Here is a 14235-nt window from a genome sequence, read left to right on the forward strand (position 1 = left end):
TGCATTTTAATCATAACAGCAATTTGCCACAAAAAAAGACAATGCCTGTTTGCTACGTGCACACAGAGTTCTTGTGCTTTATGAGAAGTAAAAGAAATGTTGGAACACAGGGCTCTTGTGAAACCCAACTAATGACAAAAATCAACTCAAACTGTGTGCACTTCACAAAAGAAACACTGCTTAATTTTATACACAGCCAAGCACTTGACTATATATTGTAGTCTACTCTAGGCCCATCCATTAGCTCCTTATCTGTGAGAGTGCTTCTCCGGAAATTAATCTGACCTGAATTTACCATATGTGTTCTAGAGCGAGTGTAATTATCAATAACACTATTTCAAAGAATGACCTTCAAAGAAGAACAAGCAAACATTATTGAAAGCCATTCAACTAACACGGCTTGCTAAGAAGTGCGGTGTTTTATTAACAGCTGTTGTTTGGATAAAATTTCTGAAATCTCACAATTGTCTCCTGTGAACAACTGCCACATTTTTACACAGTACTTTTGTACAATTACACCGCACAGGAAAAATCAAGCTTCATGTATGACCTCGGGTATGGTTAAGATCATTGTGAAAGTTTCACTCCATCACCCAGAAGTGTTTTAATTGCCACATCCATGCCACATGCAATGCTATAGCTGTATTTTACAGCTTTAAATTAAACTTTTTGTTCTAATGGCAAGATCTGCCAATGATTTAGATGTGAAAAAAAAAAATCTGTCATTGTAAGATTGTCAAAATAGAAGATAACAAAATGGGCTTGGTAAGAAAGGCCCTTTTCTGGGCAATTTTCCTATTCATGACCAACACCTGAGCTGCCTTCCTCCTCTCTTTGCAGTAGACCCTTGACATTTAAGAGGTATGTGCCCCAAGATTGATGCAGTCTTCAAATTTGTAACTATTTTTATGACAGAATTTCACAAGTCTTACAATGAATCGATGATGACCAATGTGGCAAAGACTTTGACTGGTTATTGAATACCAATGTGTTCCCTCCGGACTTTTCCACCGCCTTGAAGTTAGGCTGGATGGTGTGAGTACATTATCTGGCCTGTGGGGTGTGATTGGAATTGATGTGTCTCTCTGATGGGCTGGACCACTAAAGAACTACCTTGAAACTCTCCTGCTTTCTCTTTCGCTGCCATGGAGAAAAGGATCATGGAATCACAGGAAAGAAAATAACCTAAATCGATGAGTCACTGAAAGTAGACTCCTTGTAGAGCCAATGACCCCACAATAAACATTATGTGGATGAAAAACTTTTATGCTTGTTAGTGCTTCAAAGTTAGCCTATCATAATAAAAACGATTCTCGGCAACATTTCATAGTAAATAGAATAAGTTCATAAACCTGTTTCTGAGAACATTCCTCTGTATCTACTGATGCTGTTGCAGCAATTTTTGAGGTACCCAGGTCTCTCCCAGATCCGGTTCTGTGCATGGAGAAAATCTGAACAATAAGTCTCAACTCTATACATGTTTTGCAAACTACAGTATGTAAACCCACCTTCTATTACACTTCCCTCAACTTCACTGAGAATTACTGGTATAGGTTATTTTTCTGGAAGAACATTACTTTAAATTGGGAATAAAGAAACAACCTGAGAAGCGGGTAATTGGCAGTTAACAAAGCTTATTCATTACTATTAAGAAATGAATTTTTACATCAGACTTGCAGTGCCCACATATTTGGAAGACTTTTTATGAATCTTTGTGAATTTGACTATTTTTTAGACTTTAACTAATGTCTATTTGTGCTTGGAACATATCTCATCATGCCTATAATTCTTTTAATATTTTTTTTCTTTTACATAGACACCCCATGGAATACTATCACCTTGCCTATAATTCTAACCGAGATATAATAAAATATTAGATATCAAATGCATGGGATTATCTCTTCTATAATTTCTCCTCATCTTGTCAGTCAGAGTCCAATCAAGAGACAGAAAACTTAACTGTTATTTAAACAGAAATAACTCAACATAAGTATTGTTAATAGGGTATAAACGGCCAGTATAAACAGTACAAATGGGTATAAATAACTCAAAAGAAAAGAAAATAATACTAAAGTATAACAAAGGTAGTATTGCAGGAAGCCTCTATCCCTAGGGATAGGGAACAAAAAGAAGTGTTTGGAATTATTGCAACATAAAAGTTCAGACTAGAGCCATAGAGTGGAAGCTCAGGTGTCTGAGGAGAAGTAGCTCTTTATCCTGTGCTGGTGTCTCTGAGCTCAGAAGAGCACATAGGACTGGGACCTCCCCTCTGAGGAGGAGGCACTGGCCAACTAGTACCACTAGGGAGTGAGGGTGGGTCTACAAGTGTTGTAAAAATGTGCAGTCTTGATTCAATTGCTGTTATAGTCAGGAACTGTTTCATCGTTGAACTAAAGAAACATAGCTGGGCTGACACAGGTGAGAAGGGAGCAGAGTGCCTGCAGGAAACCAACATGACACGGCAAGCCTCTTCTCCTTCCTCCAGCTGTGTAGACACCCCCTCGGTGTCTCCTACTGACAGCATCTAACAGGGAATCAGATGCCCAAGCAGAAAAGTAGTTTTTGTATCCCATTCTCATTATCAGAAAATAGAGTATAGAAGGGTAGATTTGGTGCTGAGAAGCCATCACTAAAAGGTGGCAGATATTATTTCCCGGTTTACTTTGGAAATAACTATCTGTCAGTAATTGAAAAAAAAAGTAAGTGATTCTGACAGTTGCTTCCTTCCTCACCCATAGACTAGCCATAATAAAATCTTACTAAATGCTGTACTTTAATCCAATTTTCTCTGTGTAGTAGAAAGAGTACTAGTATTAGAAATAATAAATCCTGGCCTAAGAATAAGAAAACCTAGGTTCTAATCCTCCATTTACTATTTATATGATCACTGGAAAATTATATAACATATCTGAGATTTAATTACCTCCTTGGAATGTTATTGAATTGTAAAAATAGAACATGAAATAATTATTTCTGTTTGATACTGTGGAAATTCACTTTGTAGATCACCAGCTATAGCTGCTGTGCTCTGAAAATCCATCATGGCTTTTGCACTCAGAGCACGCTTCTCCTGAACTGCTCCCACCTAAAGATGGCACATGACTAGCACATGACTAGCCTGTCCCCAGGAGACAGGAGACTCCTATCACAGCATACTTGGTCCCAAGGACTCCCCAACACCCTGACTAAATTTTCCTTAGACTATAAATCAGGCTAGGGCACTTCTACCCAATCTTTCTTTCCCCTCTCCTTCACCTGAGGTGAGATTTGCATGATGGTCTGATGTCTCTCCCAAACTTCCATGGAACCTTCTCCATTTTCTGTCACTGGCTTCTTCCCAATAAAGTCTTTACATATCTAATCCCGTCTTGGCATCTGCTTTGTAACATAGTTTGTGTTTCTTAAAATGAGATCCATGAACCACTGGGGCCAGAATCATATTGAGTCACTGGTTGAGATGTTGCCCCGCAGGTTCTACACGAGAGGCCCTCTATCAGAATCTTTTGAGGTTAGGGAAAGCTTTCTGAATTTTTCATTAGTTCCCCAGGTTATTGTTGTTAATATTAAATGTTCAGCTCCACTGCTACACCAACATCTCTTTCAAAATTTTTGTGATTTCACTCTACCCTTTTCTTGTTTGTATGGTTTCTAACAAGAACTCAGCTGTAATTCTTATCTTTTTTCCTCTTTAGACAGTGTGTTTGTCTTCCCTATGGCTTCTTAGTCTTTGTTTTTTTTATAGTTTGAATATAATATACCTTGGTGTGTGAGATTTTGCTGTTGTTTAGTATTTACCCTGTTTGTTGTTTTCTAAGCTTCCTGGATTTGTGATCTGGTAATGGTCGTTAATTTTGGAAACTCATTGGTTATTGTTATTTCAAATATTTATTCTGCTCCATTCTTTCTTTCTTCTCTTTTTGTGATTGCAATAATGTGTATGTTACAGCTTCCAAAGTTGTCTGACATATTTTGGGTGTTCCATTTACCTTTTTTCATTATTCTCCTTGCATTTCTGATTAGAAAGTTTCCATTGACCTATCACCAACCACTATTCTTTCCTCAGCCATATTGAGTCTACTGATAAGCCCATCAGAAGCATTTTTCCTTTCAGTCACGGTGTTTTTGATTTCTAGCATTTCCTTTTGATTCTTTGAGTTTCCACATCTCTACTTACATTACCCATCTGCTCTTGCATGTTAACCAATTTTCCACCAAAGCCTTTAACATATTAATCATAGTTATTTTAAATTCCAAGTCTGATAATTCTAAAATCTGTGTAATATCTGAGTCTGAGTATGATGATTGCTTTAACTCTTCAAATTCTGTTTTTTCTCACCTTTTGACATATCTTAAAATTTCTTGTCAGAAGGTAATCATGTTGCAACAGGTAAAGGAACTGAGGTAAATAGGCTTTTAGTTTTGAGGATTTATGTTAATCTGTCTATAAGTTGTGCTGTGTTTAGTGTTTGCTATAGCTATAGGTGTCAGAGGCTTCAAATTCTGCTAGGTCCTTTTTAGTCACTCCTCTTTGTTTTGGGCTTGTCTAAGTGCTCCTCCTCAGATAGAGTCTGTGTCTGGCAGCTCTTTGCACTATAATCCACTTTATTATACTGAAGCCCTCTTGGTGTGTTGATAAGTTATAGGGAAGAGGGTATGTTCTATAATTTTAGGATTAAATCTTTATCTTTTCGTGGGCCTGTATCTCAGGCCTGTGACCTTCACAAATGTTTGTCTCCCTCTGCTTCCTACTACCTTGCCTGGCTGTAGCATTTTGCAGCATTTTCAACGTATTTCCTTAACACAATGATCTATTGACTCTTGATTTTTTTTTCTTTCTCTTTTTGTTTGTTTGTTTGTTTGTCTTCTTAGCTGAGACAAAAAGCCTAGAAGGGACTGGAGGGGAAGAAACTTTCTTCCTCCAGGTGGGATAAAGCTCTATCAAAATCCTTTCCCTTGGAGAAGAGACTTTTATTATGGAGTAGGCTCTGGGTTTATTTCACAGTGAGTACTCTTCCCATTTCCCTGCCAGAGCCACAAGGGGCTCTTCCATGTATTTTTCTGAAGATAAAGTCCATGCCAATATGGACCACTCCCCAAAACTTCAGCCCCCCAGGAGTTTATTACTCTAACTCAGCATTCAGCAATTCATCGAAATTACTATTTAACTATTCCAGTTTAAGCTTTAGCTGCTCTGCTCTAGGTAAGCAGATCTCAGATGTCCCTCTGGATGTCTCTCTCTTTCTCTCTGTCTCTATTCCAGGTTAGTGGTTCTGTGATGGGGGATGAAGAAAAAGTCACTGATTTTCAGTTTGTCCAGCTTTTTCTTGTTATATGGATAGGAATGATGACTTACAGGATATTTCCATGTCAGAGATGAAACCAGAGGTCATAGCACATCTCTGGTTTCAAAAATCAATAAATATGGATGCAACGTAAAACATTACTTTAAGTGATAGAGTGATGATAAACTAAGACCCTGTCTCTTCCTTCAACTTCACAGAAAATATGAGATACCCACAACTCTCAAATAGCTTTGACTCTCCTATATCCTCAGCTCCAAACTGTGTTTTTCCCCCAAACTCCCTGGTCTCATGACCTTGGAGAACAGAACATCAAAACTCACATGAAGACAAATCTTTAAGGTAAGGAGAACTGCTTGGTGTGAAGACACTAGTTACACAGGGAACTCTAGAGAAGTTTCAGAGCTGGGCTTCTTCCTTATCTGAGGTGTAGCTGCTTCTAAAACGTTTCCCCACATTCCATGTAAATATCAGCATAGCACTTATTAAATATACATTTCTATCTTACCACTACGAGTAAGTTCCTTGAAGAGAGGGATTCATTTTCTCTATATTTCTATATTCAGAACATGGGAAATTCTGTCAAATAAAATAAACTCCACAAGTTTTTAAAGAACAAATAAATCCAAAATTATTATAATCAGGAAGTTTCTATTTATAAATTACTAACTATGGCTTGACCATATTTTCTGGCCTAGGAGCTTTTTTTAATGAAAATACAAAAATAGGACAAATTCCAAACAGAAAGCCTTTATAATATTAAACTTTAATATTAATAATTTTAAATGTGTGGGGTATGAACTAATGGTGATCAGTACCCATGGGCTCATTAGGAATTTCTGTGTAAGTTAAGGAATCTTCTTATCATCTTCTTCAAGGTCTTGGTTGTCAGAAACTTTTAATTGTCTTATTCTTTTGGGTACTCATTTTTGATCATGCAAATCTTATGTATTATATTTGTCACTCAATTATTAATTCTGCCTTCAATTAAGCATGGATCTATTAAGCATAGATTAATAGGCATACCTTTTCTAGTTGCTGGTGCAAAAATGCCAATTAAAAGGTCCATATTCTTTCATTGTATGTTTAATTTAGCCAAGAAAACAGAGAGCAGGCTTATCCCATTTCAAAATGCCTATCTCAATGAAAATGTTCATTTCATATTTATTATTATGTCTTATCACAGCATACATATCTGAATCTAACACCATGATGTATTATTATTCCTGTAATTTAGCTCTCTGCCTGTTAAAGAGCTATTTATGAATAGTAATCATGATAATAACTAATATTTGTTGAATGCCTCCATGGTTCTGGCTCTGTTCTATTTGTTTTATTAATTTATTTAACATTCGCAACAGCCCTATGAGTTGAGTATTGTTATCCTTATTCTCATTTTATACATGAAGAACCTGAGGTACAAAAATGCTAGCTTGTCAGCTCTTAGTGGTAGAATTGGAATTCAAAGCCAGGCAGTCTGACTCTTAAGCCTGTGCCCTTAACAACTAGGCCATGATCAATGTGTAGGATTGGAAACTGTCAGCTAGAAGCCATATTAAATTTTGTAAAAAGCCCAAATTTATCTGGAAGTAAATACTGTCCATAATTAAGGTCTTATCAAGCTGCTATCATGTTCTTCAACTATACCAATATAAGAGATGCTCCCTAGAATTCGAGAACAAAGCTAAGCAGTCAATGCTCCAGTGCTAAACTATAGTGTAAATAAAGACATATAGAGAGAGGAGTAAGCGGAGCAAGATGGTTGAATAGAAATCTCCAGTGATCATCCCTCCACATGAACACCAAATTCAACAACTTTGTATGCAAGTAAGCACCTTCAGAAGAACTGAAAATCCAGTAAGCAATCATACCATCCGGTTTTAACATTATGTCATGGAAAGAGGCACTGAAGATGGCAGAAAAGATAGTATTGCATTGCCGATGCCACCCCTTCTCCCATCCCACAGTAGTGTCGCACCAGCATGCCAAGTGGGGAGAGAATCTGTGTGCCCTGGGGAAGCCTAGTGAACTGATTATGGGGCTTTGTATTGAAACTCTGGGCCTCCCTGCACAGGGTAGAATTCTGCTGGTGCCCATGGAGAGAGCATATAGACCAGCCCAGCTAGAGGAAAATCCTCCCTACCAACCCCAAAACTCTAGTTCCAGCTAAACCCATCACCAGCTGACAAAAATCAGCCTGGCACCTGGACTAAATTCATAAGGCAACCAGGCCACAAAGGCTGCAGTCCTTGGGCAATTCCTGCAGCTGTGCTGGCTCAGAGCCAGTGGACTTGGGGTACATGTGACCCAGTGAGACACCAGCAGCTGTGGCCAAGCAGTACCTGTGTCACCCCTCCCCCAACTACAGGCAATGTAGTTCAGGGAGAGTCTTCTTCCACTTGGAGAAAGGAAAGGGAAGAGCTCAGAGGACTTTGTTTTGTAACTTGGGTACAGGCTCAGCCACAGTAAAAATAACTCATTCATAGTAAAAATAAAGTACTAGGCAGACTCCTGAAGTCCCTGAGTCCACGCCTTAGTTGCTATAAGGCATTTCTGGACCCACTCTATGCCAGAAGGAAACATGCTGCCCTGAAGGTAGGACCCAGTCCTGGCAGGACTGACCATCACCTGCTGACTAAAGAGCACCTGGACTTTGAATAAACCTCAGATGTAGCCAGGCAACAGTCGCCACAGACTTTGGGTAAGACTGGATTGGCTTCAAGTGTGACCTGGTGCTGGTGGCCACAGGGAGTGCCCAGGTTACTCCTCCCCCAACTCCAAAAGCCCAGCACAGAGAGTGAGGGGTGAGTCTTTTACAGAGAGTGAAAGACTTTGGTAATCCAGGGAATTCTCCCATATCTTACCCAAGCCTATCAAGGAGGTACCATCAGAAGTTTGCAAGAGTCATAGCATTACTGGGCTTGGGGCACCCCTAGTGCTGATACAGCTGTAGTGTCCAAAGACTTAGATCACAACACTCAATTCCCATTGAATATCTGGAAAGACTTCTCAAGAAGGGCAGGTTCAAACAAGCCCAGACTGCAAAGATTAAAGGATATACCTAACTGTTCAATGCCCAGACACTGATGATCACCCATAAGCATCAAGAACATGACCTCACCAAACAAACTAAATGAGGTACCAGTGATCAATCATGGAGTGAGGGAAATAGGTGACCTTTCAGACAAAGAATTCTAAGTAGATATCCTTAAGAAGGTCAATGAAAGAAATAACTCAGAAGCCAATCAGAGAAATTTAATGAAAAGATTGAAATAATTTAAAAAAATCGAGTGGAAATTCTAAAGCTTAGGAATTCAATTGACAAACTGAGAAATACATTAGAGTCTCTCAACAGCAGAATTGACCAAGCAGAAGAATTAGGAAGCTTGAAGATAGGGTATTTGAAAATACACAGTCAGAAGAGAAAAAAAAATAAAAGAATAAATAAGAAAGAAGCACACCTACAAGATCTACAAAACAGCCCCAAAAGGGCAAATCTAAGGATTATTGGCCTTAAAGAGGAGATAGAGAGGTTGTAGTAGAAAGTTTATTCAAAGAAATAATAGCAGAGAACTTTCTAAACCTAGAGAAAGATATCATTATTCAGGTCACAAGAAGGTCACAGAACAGCAAGCAGATTTAATCCAAACAGGGCTACCTCAAGGCATTTAATAATCAAGCTCCTAAAGGTCACAGATAAAGAAAAGGTCCTAAGAGAAGGAAGAAAAAGGAAAAAAAAATAACATATAAATGAGCTCCAATATGTCTGGCAGCAGACTTCTCAGTGGAAACCTTACAGGCAAAAAGAGAGTGGCATGACATATTCAAATTGCTGAAGGAAAAAATTCTTAACCCTAAAATATTATATCCCATAAAAAAAAAATGTCCTTCAAACATGAAGGAAAAATACAGACTTTCCCAGACAAACAAAAGCTGAGGGATTTCATTAACACCAGACCTGTCCTACAAGAAATCCTAAAAAGGAGTTCTTCGATCTAAAAGAAAAGGATGTTAATGAACAATAAGAAATCATCTAAAGGCATACAACTCACTGGTAGTAGTAAGTACACAAATACAGAATACTCTGTTGCTATAATTGCAGTGTATTAACCACTTATATATTGAGTAGGAACACTAAAGGACAAACCTATCAGAAATAACTACAACAACTTCTTGAGAGATAGATAGTATAAAAAGATATGGATGGAAACAAAAAAAAAGTTAAAAAGCTAGAGGGAATGGAATAAAAGAATATAATTTCTGTTAGTTTTCTCTCTGCTTATTTATACATTTGTAAACAGAGTTGTTATATGTTTAAAATAATTGGTTATGAAATTTTTTTGCAAGCCTCATAGTAACCTCAATCAAAAAATCTACAACAGACACACACACATAAAAAAGGCAAGAAATTAAAATACACTACAAGAGAAAATCCTTTTAACAAAGGAAGACAGGGAGAAAGTAAGAAAAAAAGAGAAGACTACAAAATAACCATAAATGAAAAAAAACATGGCAGTAGTAAGTCTGTATCCAATAATAATAACATTGCATGTGAATGGGCTACTCCAATAAAAAGATGCAGAGTGGCTGAATGGTTTTTTTTTTTAAAAAAGAGCCAATTATATGTTGTCTGTGAGAAACACACTTCACCTATACAGACACACATATACTGAAAATAAAAACATGGAAAAAGATAACCCATGCAAATATAAACCAAAAAATAGCAGGAGTAGCTATACTTCTATCAGATAAAATAGGTTTCAAGACAAAATCTGTAAAAAAAAAAAAGACAAAAAAGGTCATTACATAATGATAAAGGGGTCAATTCATCAAGAGAATATAACAATTCTAAATATATATGCACATAACGCTGGAGCACCCAGATATATAAAGCAAATATTATCAGAGCTGAAGAGATAAGCTCCAACACAATAATCACTGGAGACCTCAACATTCCACTTTCAGCATTAGACAGATCATTCAGACAGAAAATCAACAATGTAACATTGGACGTAATCTGCACTATAGACCAAGTGGACCTAATAGATATTTACAGAATGTTTCATCCAATGGCTTCAGAATACATGTTCTTCTCCTCAGCTCATGGATAATTCTCCAGGATAGACCATATGTTAGGCCACAACACAAGTCTTACAAAATTCAAAAACTGAAATCATACCAAGTATTTTCTCTGATCACAATGGAATAAAAAATTAGAAATCAATAATAAGAGGAATGCTGTAAAATATACAAACACATGGAAATTAAACAATATGCTTCTGAATGATTAGTGGGTCAATGAAAAGATTAAGAAGGAAATTAAAAAAATTATTGAAACGAATGAAAATGAAAACACAACATATCAAAACCTATAGGATACAGAAAAGCAGTGATAAGAGGAAAATTTAAAGGAATAATTACCTACGTTGAAAAAGTAGAAACTCTTCAAATAGACAACCTAATGATGCATCTCAAAGAACTAGAAAACCAAGAGCAAACCAACCCCAAAAGTAGTGGAAGAAAAATAATAAATATCAGAGCAGAAATAAGTGAAACTCTAAGGAAAAAAACAATTCAAAAGATGAACAAAACAAAAAGTTTTTTGAAAAGATAAACAAAATTGACATATGTTTAGCCAGACTAAGAAAAAAAGAGAGAAGACCCAAATAAATAATGTCAGAAATGAAAAAGGAGACATTACAGCTGATACTGCAGAAATCCAAAGGATCATTAGAGACTATGATGAGCAACTATATTCCAACAAATTGGAAAACCTAGAAGAAATGAATAAATTCATTTATTCATTTGACACAATGGCACATTTGTCATTCAAATTGACACATACAACCTACTAAGAATGAACCAGGAAGAAATCCAAAATCTGAATAAACCAATACAAAGTAATGGGACAGAAGCAGTAATAAAAAGTCTATCAAAGAAAATCCCAGGAGCCAGTGGCTTCACTGCTGAATTCTACCAAGCATTCAAAGAAGAAATAATACCAATTCTACTTAGACTATTCCAAAAAATTGAAGAAGGGCTGCTCCCAAACCCATTCTATGAAGCCTGTATCACCCTAATACCAGAACCAGACAAAGACACAACAAAGAAAGAAAACTGTAGGCCAATATCTCTGATGAACACAGATGCAAAGATGCTTAACAAAAAAATGGTGCTAGGAAAACTGAATAGCCACATGCAGAAGAATGAAATAGGATCCATATCTCTCACCACTCAAAAAAATTAATTCAAGATGAATAAAGGACTTAAATGTAAGGCATGAAACCATAAGAATTCTAGAAGAAAATGTTGAAAAAATTCTTCTAGATATTGACCTAGGCAAAGAATTTATGAATAAGACCCCAAAGGCAATCACAGCAACAACAAAAATAAATAAATGGGACTTGATTAAATTATAAAGCTTCTGTAAAGCCAAGAAATAATCAACAAAACAAAGAGAAAAGCTACAGAATGGGAGAAAATATTCACAAGCTATATAACTGAGAAAGGACTAATAACAAGAATTTATGAAGAACTCAAGCAAATAAGCAAGAAAAATAAAACAACTCCATTAAAAAGTGGACAAAAGACACGAACAGAAGCTTCTCAAAGGAGATAGACAAAGAGCCAATAAACATGAAAAAATGCTCAGTATCACTAATCATTAGGGAAATGCAAATTAAAACCACAATGAGATATCTCCTTACCCCAGTCAGAATGATTTTTATTAAAAAGTACAAAAACAATAGTTGCTGGCATGAATGCTGAGAGAAAGGAACACTTATACACTGTAGGCAGGACTGCAAATTAGTACAACCTCTATGGAAAACAGTATGGAGTTCCTCAAAGAATTAAAAGTAGACCTACCATTTGATCCAGTGATCCCACTACTGGGTATCTACCCAAAGGAAAAGAAGTCATTTTATCAAAAAGACACCTGCACTCAAATGTTTATTGCAGCACAATTTACCCAAATGCCCATCAATTCATGAGTGGATTAACAAAATGTGGTGTATATATACCATGGAATACTATCTAGCCATGAATAAAGATGACTTTATGCCTTTCGCAACAATTTGGATGGAACTGGAGACCCTTATCCTAAAGAATGGAAAACCAAACACCACATGTACTCACTACTAAACTAGAACTAACTGAAGAGCACACATGTACATAGAGGTAAGTATAACTCAATGGAAATCAATCGTGGGAAGAGAGGAAGAGGGGATGGGCAAAAACCTACCTAACAGGTACAATGAATACTATCTGGATGACAGGCACACTTTTAACCATGACTCAAACATTACAAAAGCAATTTTTGTAACCAAAACATTTGTACCCCTGTAATACTTTGAAATGAGAAAGTACTAGCAAATTGAATTCAACAACACACTCAAAAGATTATTCATCATGATCAAGTGGGATGCATCTCAGGGATGCAAGGATGGTTCAACATGTGCAAATCAATCAATGCGATACATCATATCAATAGAATTAAAGACAAAAATCATATGATCGTTTCAATTGACGGTGAAAAAGCATTCAATGACATTCAACATCCCTTCATGATAAAAGCTCTCAAAAAACTGGGTATGGGAGGAACTTAACTCAACCTGATAAAAGCCATATTATGCAGACCTACAGCTAATATGGTACTAAATGGGGAAAACTGAAAGCCTTTTCCTCTAAGATCCGGAGCAAGACAAAAGGATGCCCACTTCAACATATACTGGAAGTTCTAGCTAGAGTAATCGTACAAGAGAAATAAATAAAAGCCATCTAAACTGGAAAGGAAAAAGTCAAATTCTTTGTTTATAGATAATATTATCTCATACCTAGAGAAACCTAAGCACTCTACAAAAATACTATTAGAACTGATAAACAAATTCAGTAAAGATGCAGGATATAAAATCAACATACAAAAATCAGTAGCATTTCTATATGCCAACAGCAAACAATCTGAAAAAGGAACCAAGAAAGTAATCTCATTTATATTAGCTACAAATAAAATAAAATAAAATAACTAAGAATAAACTTAACCAAAGAAGTAAAAGCTCTCTACAATGAAAACTAGAAAGCATTGATGAGAGAAATTGAAGGGAACCCAAAAAAATGGACAGATATTCCATACTCATGGATTGGAAGAATCAGTATTGTTAAAATGTCTATACTACCCAAAGAAATCTATGGATTCAATGCAATCCCCATCAAAATACCACTGCATTTTTCACAGAAATAGAAAAAAATAATCCTAAAATTTATATGGAACCACGGAAGACCAAGAATATCCAAAGCCATCCTGAGCAAAAAGAACGCAACTGGAGGAATCACATTACCTGACTTCAAATTAGCTGTAGTAACTAAAACAGCAAGGTACTGGCATAAAAACAGACACATAGGCCAATGGAACAGAATAGGGAACCCAGAAGTAAATCCACACATCCATCCTGAACTTATCTTCGACAAAGTTGCCAATAGTTTCTTCACTAATGGTGCTGGGCAAACTGAATATCCATATGCAGAATGAAACTAGACCCTTACCTCTCGTCATATACAACAATCAAACCAAAATGTTTTAAAGACAAGACATGAAACTATGAAACTATTAAAAGAAAACATTGGGGAAATGCTTCAGGACATTGGTCTGGGCAAGGATTTCTTGAGTAATACCACCAAAGCACAGGCAACCAAAGCAAAATGTACAAATGGGATCACGTCAAGCTAAAAAGCTTCTGCACAGCAAAGGAAACAATCAGGAAAATAAAGAGACAACCCAGAGAATGAGAGAAAATATTTGCAAACTACCCATCTGACAAGGGATTAATTACTAGAATATATAAGGAACTCCAACAACTCAATAGGAAAAAAATAAAATAATCCAATTAAAAAATGGACAAAGTTTCTGAATAGACATTTCTGAAAAGAAGACATACAA

The sequence above is a fragment of the Propithecus coquereli genome, unplaced genomic scaffold (assembly GCF_000956105.1).
Source record: "Propithecus coquereli isolate 6110/MARCELLA unplaced genomic scaffold, Pcoq_1.0 Scaffold131, whole genome shotgun sequence".
In the NCBI taxonomy this organism is placed as follows: Eukaryota; Metazoa; Chordata; class Mammalia; order Primates; family Indriidae; genus Propithecus; species Propithecus coquereli.